The 18,424-nt window shown below is 42.6% G+C and overlaps 1 long non-coding RNA gene across 5 annotated transcripts; it reads right to left on the bottom strand.

Moving 5' to 3' along the window:
- Positions 1–342: 342 nt before the first annotated feature.
- Positions 343–15,134, bottom strand: LOC112216239. 5 transcript variants are annotated; one of them, XR_006079100.1, is made up of 8 exons: positions 15,024–15,134; positions 9,376–9,528; positions 9,000–9,115; positions 8,371–8,545; positions 6,509–6,585; positions 5,634–5,736; positions 2,446–2,565; positions 343–1,839 (listed from the first exon to the last, which is right to left on the bottom strand). It is a non-coding gene; the product is annotated as an uncharacterized LOC112216239 (long non-coding RNA). The 5 variants fall into 5 exon arrangements; XR_006079098.1 differs by having other exon boundaries at positions 5,634–5,786; XR_006079096.1 differs by having other exon boundaries at positions 5,634–5,786; positions 6,402–6,585.
- Positions 15,135–18,424: the final 3,290 nt, after the last annotated feature.

An 18,424-nucleotide genomic window follows, 5' to 3' on the forward strand; every position in this document is an offset into this window, starting at 1 on the left:
CAGATCCTTAGTGCCATTCATCCGCTGCTGTCACCATGTTTCAACAATGCACAGCCTCATGTTGCAAGGATCTGTACACAATTCCTGGAGGCTGAACATGTCCCAGTTCTTCCATGGCCTGCATACTCACCAGACATGTCACCCATTTGAGATGTTCTGGATCAACGTGTATGACAGTGTGTTCCAGTTCCCGCCAATATTCAGCATACAGCCATTGAAGAAGAGTGGGACAACATTGCACAGGCCACAATCAACAGCCAGATCAACTCTATGCAAAGGAGATGCTGCATGAGGCAAATGGTCACACCAGACACTAATTGATTTCTGATCCACGCCCAAACCTCTAAGGTGTGTGACCAACCAAATCCATAGATTAGTGACTGATTTCCTTATGAACTGTAACTCAGTGAAATTGTTGCATTGATATTTAAGTATGTTCAGTAAATTTGCATTCAAGGACAAGGCTGTAGGTTTATTTAAATAATTGGTGATGACAATGCTTGTAAACATGCAATGTGCAGGTCAACTGGTTCTTACTGTAAATAAGAGCATTTCTCTACATTGACAAGTACTTTAGGTGGTACATTTTATTTCAGAAACATGACCTTAATACACCAGATAATGGATTCCAAAGCCCCAAAGGAGTTGAACAAAAGTAGATGAAATGCATTTTGTAAAAAATACAAAACAGTTTGCATATTTATCTGAGAAACTTATTGGCAACTTCAAAATGACTGACTGGCAATCCCATACATTTTTTAATGGATTGCACCATTTAAGGGCATTTGCCATTTACTGTAGCTGTGCAGTTTGTCACTGGTTGGTGAATAAAGTTCTAACAATTTTTCCAACATGAAATGCATTTCCTATCAACTAAACAATGCTGGAACAAGTAAAGTGCCATCATAGCTGAAACATTTTTAAATGTGTCTAATGGCCTGTTGAATTGCAGTGATTATTCACCAGTGTCCTGAGAGCCAGTATCACCTTACTACAGCATTGGCAAGCAACATTAGGTGCTAATGTAAAGCAACATTCTATAAAACATTGCACTTACTACTCTACTATCAGTAGTTGCTCTTTGCTTTTCCCCAATGTCAAAAGCATCCTTATTACAACCCACTGTACAGGGTTGGGTAGGTTACTTTCTAAATGTAATCTGTTCATACTGGTTACCTGTCCAATTGTAATCAGATTACTCCCCTCAAACTATTTTGGTATTTTCTTTCATTAGTCCACTGATACAGTTAATGTTTTTCATGTCAGCAGTCAAATTAAAGATTTGACTTAAGCGCTTCATCTTGCTAATTTGACTGCAGACATGCAAAACATTTTGGAACTGTATCAACAGTGGACTAATGACAAAAGTAAAATGGGTTTCCAACTCTACTGACAGTTTTCTCAAACAAAATGTTGGGGTATAGTGTGCACGTGACATAGGATTTGATTTGGAGCCTGAAATTATCGACCAGTTTGAGACGTTAATGTTATCACATTTCTGTCACAATCACCACAGAAATGAAATGTATCAAGTAATCACTTTGCCCTAAAAGTGAGATGAGTTGTAAAGCTTGGTGTTTATTCCATTGCGTTGGTAGACTGCAGATGTTGACGGCCTATAGGAAAGTTGCCCTGCCCAGCATGGTGAGAGATGGCTGAATTAATGGAAGTGGCAGATCACTCCTTGTTCCTTCCTGTTAATGTTGGTAGGGCTTTGGGTAGTTGGTAGAGAGCAAGACCATGCTATGCACAAGCAGAGAGACCTCTGACTCTGGGACATAGAGGCATGAGGACAATAAGCCATATTTACATCGGTCTCCCCACAAAGAAAGAAAAACACTGTTGGGAGAGAGACACAGAGAGAGAGAATAGATCCCTTTCAGACGAGAGGAGAACTGGAGCCACAAAGCCATTCCAGGCACTGGTTGATGCTGAGACTGCCAGAGTCCAGCCCCTTGACAGCAGGCCTGACAAGACCAGGGTTGAGTTATCAATTTAACTAGTGGCAAATTACTCGTATTTGATCCATTTGGGTTTTTGCTGACAGGGTGCATTCTGAATGTATTCAGACCCTTTGACTAGGGCTGTTACGTTGACCGTAATACCAGTGACCGTTTAGTGACGATAATTAGGCTTCTCCAAGCTCTGATGCTATTGATGGTCATTAGTACCCTACAAAACTTGCTAACTGCCTGGTTCTCAGCACTCTATTGTCCCTGTAATCACTTGACATCAATGCAAAATTAATCAAAAATCTAAAACACTTAGAGCTCATGTTGCGCAACATTTCTATAGGCTATGCAATTGCTGAGAAAGCAGAGTGATGGCCTCTACTAAAAAGAGGATCCCATCAGCTTTTTATAGGCTAGACGTACTATTTATTTCTCAACTTCTCTAATATTAAGCACATTGCTTATCTTTACAACAGGAGTATAGCTTACCTACCTGGCTGGCATGAAAATGAACCACGGGAAAAGCTTCCTCCGTTCGCTCTAAGTGCATAGATGACAGGTATTTTTTTTCCCATGCCCCTGTTTCGAGATGGGTGCATGATAATGGTCCATTCTAAAATCAAAACAATTTCACATTATTTAGTATATGTAAAGACAAGATTAAATCAAGAACAGTCTGATGAGTGACAATATTAGCCTACACTTGTGAATGACGCCCAGCTTATGAAACAATGCCTTTTTGCAACTTTAAAAAAAATCAGTCACACATTTCATGTAACCTAGCCCATAGGCCTGGCCTATATGTTTTGATAAGGTTATCAAAACTAAAGTGGCCAAAATTACTTTAAAATTAGGCACATTCAATCTGCTTTACAAGGGGCATAGAGCCTGACTGGCATACATAAGCAGTGCGTGAGTTTCAAGTTTGGGGAAGATTATTTTCACCATAAATGTACCTTTTTTATAATAAAAGCATTACATGTATAATTGCATTTATGGTGTTTTCCAATGGAACATTCACGCCTATAGCCTAGTGCCATGTGTGCATTGCTGTGCTTATAAAGTGAAGAAATAGCCTAAGTTTAAACGTTCTGATCTGTTGCGTCAGCCACATTGCTTAAAAAGTTTGATGCTAGTGGTTGTATTAATTTGGGATCGATCGCATCCCACAACTGTCCCAGACGGTTTGGAATATTTATCTCGCACAGAAATGAATAGATAGACTTTTGTACTATGGAGGATAGATTCATATTGGCTAGTGCTCTGATCACGTGATGGAGAGCCATGTGAGTGAGCGGCGCTTCGAGGCGCGCACCACTCCGGAATAAGAGCGCAAAGCAGCACTCTGGGCCAAGGGCACAACGGCCACTGGCTGCAAAAGGCATGGATTTTTGGGGGGTGCATTACGGCCACACAAAGGGGATGCCTCCATCATTTAAGGCATTATCAAGTGCTTGTCAAATTGGGAATGAGAGACTTATGACGTGTGTGTATAGTCTGCTCAAAAAAGAAAGCAGAGCTCATGCAATTCAAGCGACTTTTTTCTAATCATCATTAGTCACATCATGTAGCCTTACAATGTATTACAAATCAAAACCTATAGCCCAACGTTTGTAGACCTAAAGTTACATTAACTCTAAATTAAGCATCTAGGAATACCTGTTTTTGTTAATTGAAATTTCCACCACACCATTCAACAGAATAGCCACACTCCCTCAAATCGTTTGGAGAAAATATCCTTTATTTTATTCTGCTTTGTTCAATTGTATTCTTCATAGTATAAAATGCTATGGAATTCTAAGCAAATCTTGTCTGCTAAGTGAACTAGTGTAGCCCACAGTCATTTGGTATAGCCAGATCTGGACCAAACATAAGGACAACTCAGAGGATGCTATTCTGAAATGGACTACATTCTTTATATCATGCTACTTTAGACCTGTAAAATAAATGACAGATTTATTGTGAAGGTGTAGGCTATATTACATGGATTTATTAGACTTTTTAAATATAGATGTTCCAAAGGTCTGCATCAGTGGCTTGTAGGCTCTGTGTGGAAGCCAGGACATGCTAAATGTGTTTGATAATTACTGTGAGACCGACAGACTGACTTGAACTTCACAGGTGACATTGTGACCGCCACCCTTGACTTTTTCCACATTTTATTACGTTAAAGCCGTATTCTAAAATGGTTTACATGTTCCCCCCTTCAATCTACACACAATAACCCATAATTACTTTTTTCATTTATGCAAATTTATAAAAATAACTGATCACATTTACATAAGTATTCAGACCCTTTACTCAGTACTTTGTTGAAGCACCTTTGGCAGCGATTACAGCCTTGAGTCTTCTTGGGTATGACGCTACAAGTTTGGGCCACCTGTATTTGGGGAGTTTCTCCCATTCTTTTCTACAGATCCTCAAGCTCTGTCAGGTTGAATGGGGAGTGTTGCTGCACAGCTATTTTCAGGTCCCTCCAGAGATGTTCGATCGGGTTCAAGTCCAGATTCTGGCTGGGCCACTCAAGGACATCCATAGACTTGTCCCAAAGCCACTCCTGCGTTGTCTTGGCTGTGTGCTTAGGGTCGTTGTCCTGTTGGAAGGTGAACCTTTGCCCCAGTCTGAGGTCCTGAGTGCTCTGGAGCAGGTTTTCATCAAGGATCACGCTGTACTTTGCTCCATTCATCTTTCCTTCGAGCTTGACTGGTCTCTGTCCATGCCGCTGAAAAACATCCCCACAGCATGATGCTTCCACCACCATGCTTCACCGTAGGGATGGTGCCAGGTTTCCTCCAGATGTGACGCTTGGCATTCAGGCCAAAGAGTTCAATCTCGGTTTCATCAGACCAGAGACTCTTGTTTCTTGTAGTCTGAAAGTCCTTTAGGTGCCTTTTGCCTAACTCCAAGCGAGCTGCCATGTGCCTTTTACTCCGGAGTGGCTTCTGTCTGGCCACTACCATAAAGGCCTGATTTGGTGAAGTGCTCCAGAGATAGTTGCCCTTCTGGAAGGTTCTCCCATCTCCACAGAGGAACTCTGGAGCTCCGTCAGTGGCCATCAGGTTATTGGTCACCTCCCTGACCAAGGCCCTTCTCCCCCGATTGGTCAGTTTGGCCTGGGCGCCAGCTCTAGGAAGAGTCTTGGTTGTTCCAAACTTCTTCCATTTAAGAATGATGGCGGTCACTGTGTTCTTGGGGACCTTCGCTGCAGACATTTTTTGGTTCCCTTCCACCAATTCCTTCAACTTCATTGCTTGGTTTTTGCTCTGTCAACTGTGGGACCTTTTTATATAGACAGAGATGTGCCTTTCAAAATAATGTCCAATCAATTGAATTTACCACAGGTAGACTCCAATCAAGTTGTAGAAACATCAAAGATGATCAATGGAAACAGGATGTACCTGATCTCAAATTCGAGTCTCATAGCATAGGGTCTGAATACTTAATAAAACACCTTATTTACATGTTTTAATAAATATGCAAAAATGTATACAAACCTGTTTTGCTTTGTAATTATGGTGTATTGTGTGTAGATTTTATGAAAAATGAATAATCCTTTTTAGAATAAGGCTGTAACATAACAAAATGTGGAAAAAGGGAAGGGGTCTCAATACTATCTGAATGCACTGTATGAATCCGATTACATGTAGATCTTAAGAATGAGGTCCAGTGATGTGCACTGACCTGTCTCAGCTCTGAGTCATCCAACTGGTGCAGGCCATGTCTGCTGAGAGCACGGTCCAGCTGTAGTAGCTCTATGCCATGGCTGTTCAGTCAAGTGGCAATCCTGGGAGTTGGGAAGCGGGGAGTCAGGAAGAACAGGGGACAGAGTTGCCTCTGGAGACAAAGAGGCTTACAGTGAGCTCAAAGTATTGGGACAGTGTTATATTATTTGTTGTTTTGGCTCTGTACTCCAGCACTTTTTGGATTTGAAATGATACAATGACTGAGATTAAAGTGCAGACTGTTAGCTTTAACTGGAGGGTATTTTCATCCACATGAGTGAATTGTTTAGAAATTCCAGCACTTTTTGTACATAGTCCCCCCCATTTTATGGTACCAAAAGTATTGTGACAAATTCACTTGTAGTAAAAAGTTAAATGTAGAAGTGTTTAGAAACATTCTATTCTTATTTACAGTGACTTTTAAATGACTTACCATGATGTAGTCCTTGTGTGCTATGAATATGGGACCAAATACTAAATGTTTTACTACTTTATACACAGAAGTGAATTTTCCCCAATAATTTTGGTCTACTACAATGGGGGACTTAGTATGTTCCAAAAGGGTTGTAATTTCTAAAACGGTTCACCCGGTATGGATGAAAATACCTTCAAATTAAATCTGACAGTCAAAACTTTAACCTCGGTCGTTGTATTATTTCAAATCCAAAGTATTAGAGTACAGAGCCCCAACAACAAAAGTGTCACTGTCCTAATACTTTGAGCTCACTGTATGTTGTGTATTTCTGACGAGGCAAATCCAGTAGGGTCTGATATCCATTCCGTAAACCCATGACTCATTTTTCAGGAAATTTCTGAATAAAAGGAAGCACTGACCATCTGATCTGCGTTCATTCTCTTGATACCCAGGGTATCAAATTGCCTGGATGTCAGATATGTACCCCAATTTGCACCTAAAAACACAAGGACCGGTCACACATCAATGTCTAGAGGCCCTTATTAGCTGCATTACAGTCACCCATGGAAAAACATATCCATATTTGCCCAACAATATGTTGGACAGTGAACACATTGGAACATGGGAGTAACACACATATATATATATATATATATTGCTCAAAAAAATAAAGGGAAAACTAAAATAACACATTCTAGATCTGAATGAATGAAATATTCTTATTAAATACTTTTTTCTTTACATAGTTGAATGTGCTGACAACAAAATCACACAAAAATGAATCAATGGAAATCAAATTTATCAACCCATGGAGGTCTGGATTTGGAGTCACACTCAAAATTAAAGTGGAAAACCACACTACAGGCTGATCCAACTTTGATGTAATGTCCTTAAAACAAGTCAAAATGAGGCTCAATAGTGTGTGTGTGGCCTCCACGTGCCTGTATGACCTCCCTACAACGCTTGGGCATGCTCCTGATGAGGTGGCGGATGGTCTCCTGAGGGATCTCCCAGACCTGGACTAAAGCATCCGCCAACTCCTGGACAGTCTGTGGTGCAAAGTGGCATTGGTGGATGGAGCGAGACATGATGTCCCAGATGCGCTCAATTGGATTCAGGTCTGGGGAACGGGCGGGCCAGTCCATAGCATCAATGCCTTCCTCTTGCAGGAACTGCTGACACACTCCAGCCACATGAGGTCTAGCATTGTCTTGCATTAGGAGGAACTCATGGCCAACCGCACCAGCATATGGTCTCACAAGGGGTCTAAGGATCTCATCTCGGTACCTAATGGCAGTCAGGCTACCTCTGGCGAGCACATGGAGGGCTGTGCGGCCCCCCCAAAGAAATGCCACCCCACACCATGACTGACCCACCGCCAAACCGGTCATGCTGGAGGATGTTGCAGGCGGCAGAACGTTCTCCACGGTGTCTCCAGACTACGTCACGTGCTCAGTGTGAACCTGCTTTCATCTGTGAAGAGCACAGGGCGCCAGTGGCGAATTTGCCAATCTTGGTGTTCTCTGGCAAATGCCAAACGTCCTGCACGGTGTTGGGCTGTAAGCACAACCCCCACCTGTGGACGTCGGGCCGTCATACCACCCTCATGGAGTCTGTTTCTGACCGTTTGAGCAGACACATGCACATTTGTGGCCTGCTGGAGGTCATTTTGCAGGGCTCTGGCAGTGCTCCTCCTTGCACAAAGGCAGAGGTAGCGGTCCTGCTGCTGGGTTGTTGCCCTCCTACCGCCTCCTCCACGTCTCCTGATGTACTGGCCTGTCTCCTGGTAGCACCTCCATGCTCTGGACACTACGCTGACAGACACAGCAAACCTTCTTGCCACAGCTTGCATTGATGTGCCATCCTGGATGAGCTGCACTACCTGAGCCACTTGTGTGGGTTGTAGACTCCGTCTCATGCTACCACTAGAGTGAAAGCACCGCCAGAAGTGACCAAACATTCAAAAGTGACCAAAACATCAGCAAGGAAGCATAGGAACTGAGAAGTGGTCTGTGGTCACCACCTGCAGAACCACTCCTTTATTGGGGGTGTCTTGCTAATTGCCTATAATATCTACCTGTTGTCTATTCCATTTGCACAACAGCATGTGAAATTTATTGTCAATCAGTGTTGCTTCCTAAGTGGACAGTTTGATTTCACAGAAGTGTGATTGACTTGGAGTTACATTGTGCTGTTTAAGTGTTCCCTTTATTTTTTTTGAGCAGAGTATATATATATATATGCAAGGGAGTGGTTTAAGTGTTCTGTATCATTCACCCACCTTGTGGCAGAGGTCTAGTAGGCAGCTGTCTTTGACATGTGAACCTGCACTCTCAAGCCCCTTCACCACTGCCCAGTGGTGTTGGACCCTGTGGGAATGGTTCACTTCCTGGAACTCTGTCTGCTGCTGGCGGGTCCAGAAGTGGCGGATCAGGAGCTGGCAGGGGAGAAGGTACCTGGTCGTAAAAAGGAGAGTGAAGCAGAGAGGAGAAACATGACACATGAACAAAGAGGGTTTCAGTACATTGTAGGGGGGGCACAATGTATTATCATTGAGGGCATAAATGCACAATTATTTGACCTTTTTAACTGCCATTTAATTGATCATTAAGATATTTGCTAACTGAATATGAGTCAAGAGGAGGATGCTGATGACTTAAGTGAACTCATATTAGGACAAACACCAGATAGTTGGCAAATGGAGGAATAGAAATTAACAGCAGCGGAATGGCTTTAATCATGTCTCTGTGACACTGAGAAAAACAAACATTGAAAAAGTTACCATTTACACACTAAGGAGAACTTTTCAGACAATACTATTAATACTACTACTACTAGGCAGATTATAAAGAAAGACTGCTAACCATATAAGAACTTGTTATTCAAGTGTATGCCCTAGCCTCCACCGACCTGCCCGAGTTTCTCCATATCACGATAGGTTAAGTCCTGGACTTTGACACTGTTGGTGAGCATCCTTGTTTTTATCACCTTCACCTCTTTGGTATCTTGGAAAAAGAGCCAAAATCCTGAAGAATGGTAATACAAAAGATAGCTTCATTGTAATGGCAGCACAGAAGCTGCCAGAAGCCAAATTAACTAGGATACCTCTGTGTTTCTTTTGCCCTCAAATGTGAAATCTTATTGGTTGACCGAATCCAAATAATTTTGCTACAGTATGGTAGATCTGTATAAATAGAGATGCCAAACAAAGGCTTGATGACGAAACACAATTTATGTACCCACTTATGAGAGTTTAACATGGTGCTGTGGCTAGCTGAGTTTTTACCTTTCGTAAAAGTGCTATAGAGAACATAAAAGTGAGGAACGTCTTTGGAGGAAGTGCTCATATTTGGCATTGACCCTTTGAAGCCTGGACACAACTTGCTGGCCATTCCCTAGCCTGGATTTGGAGGATGAGCAGTGTCTATACGGCCACAGTCTAAAAGACACAAAAAAATGGTAATTAAAGTACATTACATAACCAAACGTATGTGGACAACGGCTTGTCGAACATCTGATTCCAAAATGATGGGCATTAATATGGAGTTGGTCCCTCCTTTGCTGCTATAACAGCCTCCTCTTCTGTGAAGGCTTTCCACTAGATGTTGGAACCTTGCTGTGGGGACTTGCTTCCCTTCAGCCCCAAGAGCATTAGTGAGGTCGTGCAATTAGGCCTGGTTCGCAATCGGCGTTCCAATTTATCCCAAAGGTGTTTGATGGGGTGAGGTCAAGGCTCTGTGCAGGCAGGCCAGTCAAGTTATTCCACACCGATCTCGTCAAACCATTTCTGAATGGACCCCGCTTTGTGCACAGGGGCAATGTCATGCTGAAACAGGAAAGGGCCTTCCCCAAACTGTTGCCACAAAGTTGGAAGCACAGAATAGTCTAGAACAGGGGTTCTTAAACCTTTTCAGCCTGGGACCCAAATTAGAAATGTGTTTTCCTGGCACCCAAGCTTAGGAAAATGATTATATGTAAATATCAGTACAGTTCATTGCCCTTACACCGAAAACAAATGCAATATAGACAAAAACAAATAATGAAATCTCTATTCATGTTTAATTTCCCCATTAAAAACACCTACATACCTGTCTCGGTTGGAACTGTTGCTGTTAAAATACAAGCAATTTCCATTCTGAACAGGAATAAACTGATTGATCACATCACACAGATGAATAACAGAACACACACACACACACTTTTTGATAGGGTTGTACTAACAGTACAGTACTGTAGAAATTATTGTTGAAAGAGCTGGAACTGTTGCTGTAAAAATACAATACATATGTTTTTATTCTGAACTGAAATAAACTGATTGATCACATCACACAGATGTAGAACAAAACACACACACAGTCCTAATGTGAGGTGTGTGGCTGGTTGAAGTTTTCAACAAGCATGTCTATCCTGTGATCAGTTTTTGACAGTGCAACACTGAGGTGATGCTCAGCATTGACACTGTTTCTGTACTTGAGAACCCTGACTTGCATAGGTATGTGGTGCCAAACTGGATCTGAACATCTACTGCTTTCTCAGTCAGGCAGGAGACCGCTTCCTGCTGCAGATGAGCAACCCAGAACTGTGTTGGTCTCAAAAAACATCTTGCTTCAATCAGTTTATTCCAGTTCAGAATAAAAAGTAGTATTTTTTTTATTTTTAAAACAGCAACAGTTCCAACCTAGACTAGTTTAACAATTTCTACAGTAAAATGTACAGCAGGCCTCATTTTCCATCTGTACAGTTACCGGGGATTGCATCAGTAGCTAACTAGGTTGCTTTGGCTAATGCTAGCTATTAGCTGTGTACAAGGCCTGGGGACTGATGGAAAGAGAAACTCATATCTACTACTATGAGAGATAGTGCTCCCGTATTTCTGCTTATCACCTGTTATAAAATGACAATGCCTTGTTAGCTGACTTAGTTTTCCACTGTCAAAGCACTGTTAACTGAAGCATTCTGCCCTGTTCTTAAAGTATTCCCTGGGTTTAGCAATATGCTGTGGATATTAGGTCAGGACGTGTCGTTTTTATTAATTTGTTCGTTTTGAGATACTCATGACTAAACTCTTCCCCACCCACATTGTGGTCGCTCCTCGTTATTTCTCAAAGTTTGTATGAAAGAGAGAAACTCATCGTTGCGTTTCATTACAATCGAGCTCAGTCAGAATTCGTGGCTAACATAACTCCACTTGATTTATATAAAAATATATATTTTTTAAAGTCCATTTGATGAGTGATGGAGAGTGGGAATGACAAGTCAGTGGCTGAAAGCGCATCATCTGCAGCTGAACGACAGCGCTGCAACGAGTGTGTCGCGGAGTGATCTTCAAGAAAACTGCAGAAAATGGATCCGGTAAACCTCGAAGCACAAGGGCATCTCCCACTCGCGCAGCTGCCAAACTGAGCTGAGACCGCTGCTAAGCAGAGAGCGCAGATGCCAAATCATTCCAGTAATTAATTAGGTAATTAAATGTATTCTGACACGTCGCGACAGACTTTGGGTCGCGACCGATACTTTAAGGTCTAGAATGTTATTGTATGCTGCAGCGTTAAGATTTCCCTTCATTGGAACTAAGGGGCCTAGGCCGAACCATGAAAAACAGACCCTACGCATAGGGGTAGTTCGCGTTCTCCTGGCATCCTCCAAACCCAGATTCGTCCGTCAACTATCATATAGTCACTTTAACAATGTTTACATACTGCTTTACTAATTTCATATGTATATACTGTATTATATTCTACTGTATTTTAGTCAATGCCACTCCGACATTGCTCCTCGTAATATTTCTTAACTCCATTCTTTTACTTTAGATTTGTATGTATTGTTGTGAAGTGTTAGATATTACTGCACAATTGGCGCTAGGAACACAAGCATTTTACTACACCTGCAATAACATCTGCTAAATATGTGTATGTGACCAATAAAATGTGATTTGATGAAGCTTGATTCATCACTCCAGATAACCTGTTTCCACTGCTCCAGAGTCCAATGGCAGCGAACTTTACACCACTCCAGCCAGCCGACACTTGGCATTGCGCACTGTGATCTTAGGCTTTTGTGTGGACGCTCGGCCATGGAAACCCATTTCATGAAGCTCCTGACAAATAGTTATTGTGCTGACGTTGCTTCCAGAGGCAGTTTGGAACTCTGTAGTGAGTGTTGCAACCGAGAACAGATGATTTTTACATGCTTCAGCACTCGGCGGTCCCGTTCTGTGAGCTTGTGTGGACTACTACATGGAGGGTGAGCCTTTGTTGCTCCTAGACGTTTTCACTTCACAATAACAGCACTTGCACAGTTGACAGGAGCAGCTCTAACAGGGCAGACATTTGACTAACTGACTTGTTGGAAAGGTAGCATCCACCCCTCATCACTGTCAAACGCTCCCTAAAACACTTCAGTGAGCAGGCCTTTCTAATCGACCTGGCCCGGCTATCCTGGAATGATATTGACCTCATTCTGTCAGTAGAGGATGCCTGGTTATTCTTTAAAAGTGCTTTCCTCACCATCTTAAATAAGCATGCCCCGTTCAAAAAATGTTAAACCAGGAACAGATATAGCCCTTGGTTCACTCCAGACCTGACTGCCCTTGACCAGCACAAAAACATCCTGTGGCGTACTGCATTAGTATCGAGAATAGCCCCCGCGATATGCAACTTTTCAGGGAAGTTAGGAACTAATATACACAGGCAGTTTGGAAAACAAAGGCTAGCTTTTTCAAAAAGAAATGTGCATCCCTTAGCACAAACTCCAGGAAGTTCTGGGACACTAAAGTCCATGGAGAATAAGAGCACCTCCTCCCAGCTGCCCACTGCAATGAGGCTAGGAAACACAGTCACCACCGATAAATCCGCAATAATTGAGAATTTCAATAATAATTTTTCTACGGCTGGCCATGCTTTCCACCTGGCTACCACTACCTCGGTCATCAGCCCTGCACCCCCCACTGCAACTTGCCCAAGCCTCCCCATTTCTCCTTCACCCAAATCCAGATAGCTGATGTTCTGAAAGAGCTGCAAAATCTGGACCCCTACAAATCAGCAGGGCTAGACAATCTGGACCTTCTCTTCTTAAAATTATCTGCCGAAATTGTTGCAACCCCTATTACTAGCTTGTTCAACCTCTCATATCATCTGAGATCCCCAAAGATTGGAAAGCTGCCGTTCACCAACTACTTCTCTGACAGAGTTCAGTGTGTCAAATTGGAGGGCCTGTTGTTCGGTCCTCTGGCAGTCTATGGGGGTGCCACAGGGTTCAATTCTCGGGCCGACTCTTTTCTCTGTATACATCAATGATGTCGCTCTTACTGCTAGTGATTCTCTGATCCACCTCTACGCAGACGACACCATTCTGTATACTTCTAGCCCTTTGGACACTGTGTTAATTAACTAACCTCCAGACAAGCTTCAATGCCATACAACTCTCCTTCTCTGGCATCCAACTGCTCTTAAATGCAAGTTAAACTAAATGTATGCTCTTCAACCGATCGCTGCCCACACCTGCCTGCCCGTCCAGCATCACTACTCTGGACGGTTCTGACTTAGAATATGTGGACAACTACAAATACCTAGGTGTCTGGTTAGTCTTTAAACTCTTCTTCCAGACTCACATTAAGCATCTCCAATCCAAAATTAAATCTAGAATCGGCTCCCTATTTTGCAACAAAGCATCCTTCACTCATGCTGCCAAACATACCCTAGTAAAACTGACTATCCTATCGATCCTTGACTTCGGCGATGTCATTTACAAAATAGCCTCCAACACTCTACTCAGCAAATTGGATGCAGTCTATCACAGTGCCATCCGTTTTGTCACTAAAGCCCCATACACTACCCACCACTGTGACCTGTATGCTCTTGCCTGCTGGCCCTCGCCTCATATCCGTCACCAAACCCACTGGCTCCAGGTCATCTATACGTCGTTGCTAGGTAAAGCCCTGCCTTATCTCAGCTCACTGGTCACCATAGCAGCACCCACCCGCAGCACGCGCTCCAGCAGGTATATTTCACTGGTCACCCCCAAAGCAAATTCCTCTTTTGGCCGCCTTTCCTTCCAGTACTCTGCTACCAATGACTGGAACGAACTGCAAAAATCACTGAAGCTGGAGACTCAGATCTCCCTCACTAGCTTTAAGCACCAGCTGTCAGAGCAGCTCACAGATCACTGCACCTGCACATAGCCCATCTGTAAATAGCCCATCCAACTACCTCATCACCATATTTATTTTGCTCCTTTGCACCCCAGTACCGCTACTTGCACACTCATCTTCTGCACATCTATCACCCCAGTGTTTAATTTGCCATACTGTAATAATTTCACCACTATGGCCTATTTATTGCCTCACCCCCCTTATCCTACCTCATTTTCACACACTTTATTTATTGTATTATTGACTGTATGTTTGTTTATTCCACGTGTAACTCTGTGTTGTTGTTTGTGTCGCACTGCTTTGCTTTATCTTGGCCAGGTCGCAGTTGTAAATGAGAACTTGTTCTCAACTAGCCTACCTGGTTAAATAAGAGGTAAAATAAAAATAAAATGATCAGAGTATTTATAGTGCATGGGACACAACTTAACCACACATTCAAGTCCATTATAAAGTAGTATTGTCTATGACAACTCAAGACAGAAAAGTAGCCTATAATACTAGTCTGGTCAAACAACTGTTTGTGCAGTATTTTTGACCAACTGCTCCCATGATGGTTGTAGTGCCAAACATCTAGAAATGGCAAGTCAGCTGTGACAGCACTTGGACAGATCTGGAACCAGGCTAGTGCTTACTTGCCCTATGTTGTTGTCAGTATCTTTGGTTGGGCGTTACCAAAGATTTGCCAAGATAGGACTGTTAAGAGAAGTGCCACAAAACAGTGTCTCGACAATGACTACACAACATTAAGATACTTTTATATAAAGTTTTGAATGAGTTGTCAATACCTTGCTCGAGAGGTGGGCTTGAAAGAGGAGCATATAACTGTAACCCCATTAGGTCGGATTCCGTAAAATGTCACAGCCAACCCACGGCACACCCAAACACAGAACAGCCCCATTTTTAGGAAGCGCAAACTACCCGTTGCGCTCTTCAGCAATTGGCTGTATGATTACCGTAATGTACCTACTACAATGTTACTTGTTCAGCAGACTGCAATTTGTTGCTACTTTTTTTCACAGTGTTGAGATAATTGATGATGAACATAGAGGAAAAGGCAGACCTTTTGTACTGAAGATACCCCGCTGTTATGTGGATGCTTTACATTTTGCATATTGTGATACACAGATGCATGTACCGTTGACAACGTTTCTCAGAAAATCTGTTCTGAGATAATTTTCTTGTTTCAACTAATCGATCTTTATCATCATAGATGTGTGCTATTGGCTCTGCAAAGGAGTACTTTGTCAAACATATTCAGGGCACAATTTGTCAAATGAATAGTTTTACCTTGAATTGTTGATATTTAATTTAGAATGCCATTTTATTGATCAAGAATCACCAGAGCCAGATACTTTATTTTTTTAATATTTTTTTTTACATATACTATATGTGGACACCCCTTCAAGTTATTGGATTCGGTTGTATTCGGATATTTCAGCCACACCCATTGCTGACACGTGTATAAAATTGAGCACACAGCCATGCAATCTCCATAGACAAATATTTGCTGTAGAATGGCCTTACTGAAGAGCTCAGTGACTTAACGTGGCACAGTCATGATGCAACCTTTCCAACAAGTGAGTTCGTCAAATTTCTGCCCTGCTAGAGCTATCCACCCAGTCAACTGTAAGTGCTGTTATTGTGTAATGGAAACATTTAGGAGCAACAACGGCTCATCTGCAACATGGTAGGCCACACAAGCTCACAGAACGGGACCACTGAGTGCTAAAGCGCGTAAAAACCATCTGTCCTCGGTTGCAATACTCCAAACTGCCTCTGGAAGCAACGTCAGCAAAATAACTGTTCGTCGGGAGCTTCATGAAATAGCTTTCCATGGCTGAGCAGCCGCACACAAACCTAAGATCACCATGCGCAATGCCAAGCGTCGGCTGGAGGGGTGTAAAGCTCGCTGCATTGGCCTCTGGAACAGTGGAAACGGGTTCTCTGGAGTGATGAATCACGATTCACTATCTGGCAGTCCGACTGACGACTCTGGGTTTGGCGGAGTCCAGGAGAACGCTCCCTGCCCCAATGCCTAGTGGCAACTGTAAAGTTTGGTGTAGGAGGAATAATGGTCTGGGGCTGTTTTTCATGGTTTGGGCTAGGCCCCTTAGTTCCAGTGAAAGGAAATCTTAACGCTACAGCATACAATGACATTCTAGATGATTCTGTGCTTCTAACTTTGTGGCCACAATTTTGGGAATGTCCTTTCCTGTTTCAGCATGACAATGCCCTTGTGCACAGAGCGAGGTCCATACAGAAATGGTTTATCAAGATTCCATCGAACACCTTTGGGATGAATTGGAACGCTGACCGCGAGCTAGGCCTAATCATCCAACATCAGTGCCCGAGCTCACTAATGCTTGTGGCTGAATGGAAGCAAGTCGTTGCAGCAATGTTCCAACATCTAGTGGAAAGCCTTCCCAGAAGAGTGGAGGCGGTTATAGCAGCAAAGGTGGGACAATGACTTTGGAATGAGATGTTCGACGAGCAGGTGTCCACATACATTTAGTCATGTAGTGCATATACTGAACCAAAATATAAATGCAACATGTAAAGTATTGGTCCCATGTTTCATGAGCTAAAATAAAAGATCCCAGAAATGTTCCACACACTAAAAAGCTTATTTCTCTCATTCGTTTACATATTTTTTTGTCAGCATTGATCCTTTGCTAAGATAATCCAGGTGTGACATATCAAGAAGCTGATTAAATGGCATGGTCATTACACAGGTTCACCTTGTGCTGGGTACAATAAAAGGCTCTTCGTCACATGACCATTCCGCAAAATGCAAAATCATGTGTGGAAACAATTTAATTCACTTTAGTGCACAATAAATCATAATTAATCACAGAGGTACATATGGTCATAAAGGATTACATGCAGTGCATTCGGAAAGTATTCAGACCCTACATTGTTACGTTAAAGCCTTATTCTAAAATGTATTTAAAAAAGAATCCTTTATCTACACACAATACTCCATAATGACAAAGCAAAAACAGGTTGACATTTTTGCAAATGTATTAAAAATAAAACATACCTTATTTACATAAGTATTCAGACAATTTACTATGAGACACAAAATTAAGCTCAGGTGCATCCTGTTTCCATTGATCATCCTTGATGTTTCTACAACTTTATTGGTCCACCTGTGATAAATTCAATTGATTGGACATGATTTGGATGCCAAGAATCACGTCTGGAGGAAACCTGGCCACATCCCTATGGTGAAGCATGGTGGTGGCAGGATCATGCTGTGGGGATGTTTTTCGCTGGCAGGGACTGGGAGACTAGTCAGGATTGAGGGAAAGGGTGAACGGAGCAAAGTACAGAGTGATCCTTGATGAAAACCTGCTCCAGAGCACTCAGGACCTCAGACTGGGGCAAAGGTTCACCTTCCAACAGGACAACAACCCTAAGCACATAGCCAAGACAATGCAGGAGTGGCTTCGGGACATGTCTCTGAATGTCCTTGAGTGGCCCGGACTTAAATCTCTGGAGAGACCTGAAAATAGCTGTGCTCCCCATCCAACCTGACAGAGCTTGAGAGAAGAATGGGAGAAACTCCCCAAATACATGTGTGCCAATTTTGTAGCGTCATACCCAAGAAGACTCGACGCTGTAATCGCTGCCAAAAATGCTTCAACAAAGTACTGACTAAAGGGTCTGAATACTTAAATAAACGTAAAATCACATTTACCAATTTTTTTTGTTGCAAAAATGTCTAAACCTGTTTTTGCTTTGTCATTATGGGGTATTGTGTGTAGACTGATAAGGGAGAAAAAACTGATTTAATCAATTTTAGAACAGGGCTGTAACAAAATGTGGAAAAAGTCAAGGGGTCTGAATAGTTTCCAAATCCACTGTACATACAAATGGGACCTCCACATCCGGCTTATTCACCTGCTGGATTGTCCGAGACCAGCCTCCCGGACAGGTGATGAAACTGTGGTTCGTGCTCATTGTCCTCACCAGGGTCTTGACTTGACTGCAGTTCGGGATCATAACTGACTTCAGTGTGCAAATGCTCACCATCGATGGCCACTGGCACGTTGGAAAAGTGTGCTCTTCACTGATGAATCCCGGTTTCAACTGTACCGGGCAGATGGCAGACAGTCATGTGGGCGAGTGGTTTGCTAATGTCAACATTGTGAACAGAGTGCCCCATGATGGCGGTGGGGTTATG

The sequence above is a fragment of the Oncorhynchus tshawytscha genome, linkage group LG16 (genome assembly GCF_018296145.1).
Source record: "Oncorhynchus tshawytscha isolate Ot180627B linkage group LG16, Otsh_v2.0, whole genome shotgun sequence".
In the NCBI taxonomy this organism is placed as follows: domain Eukaryota; kingdom Metazoa; phylum Chordata; class Actinopteri; order Salmoniformes; family Salmonidae; genus Oncorhynchus; species Oncorhynchus tshawytscha.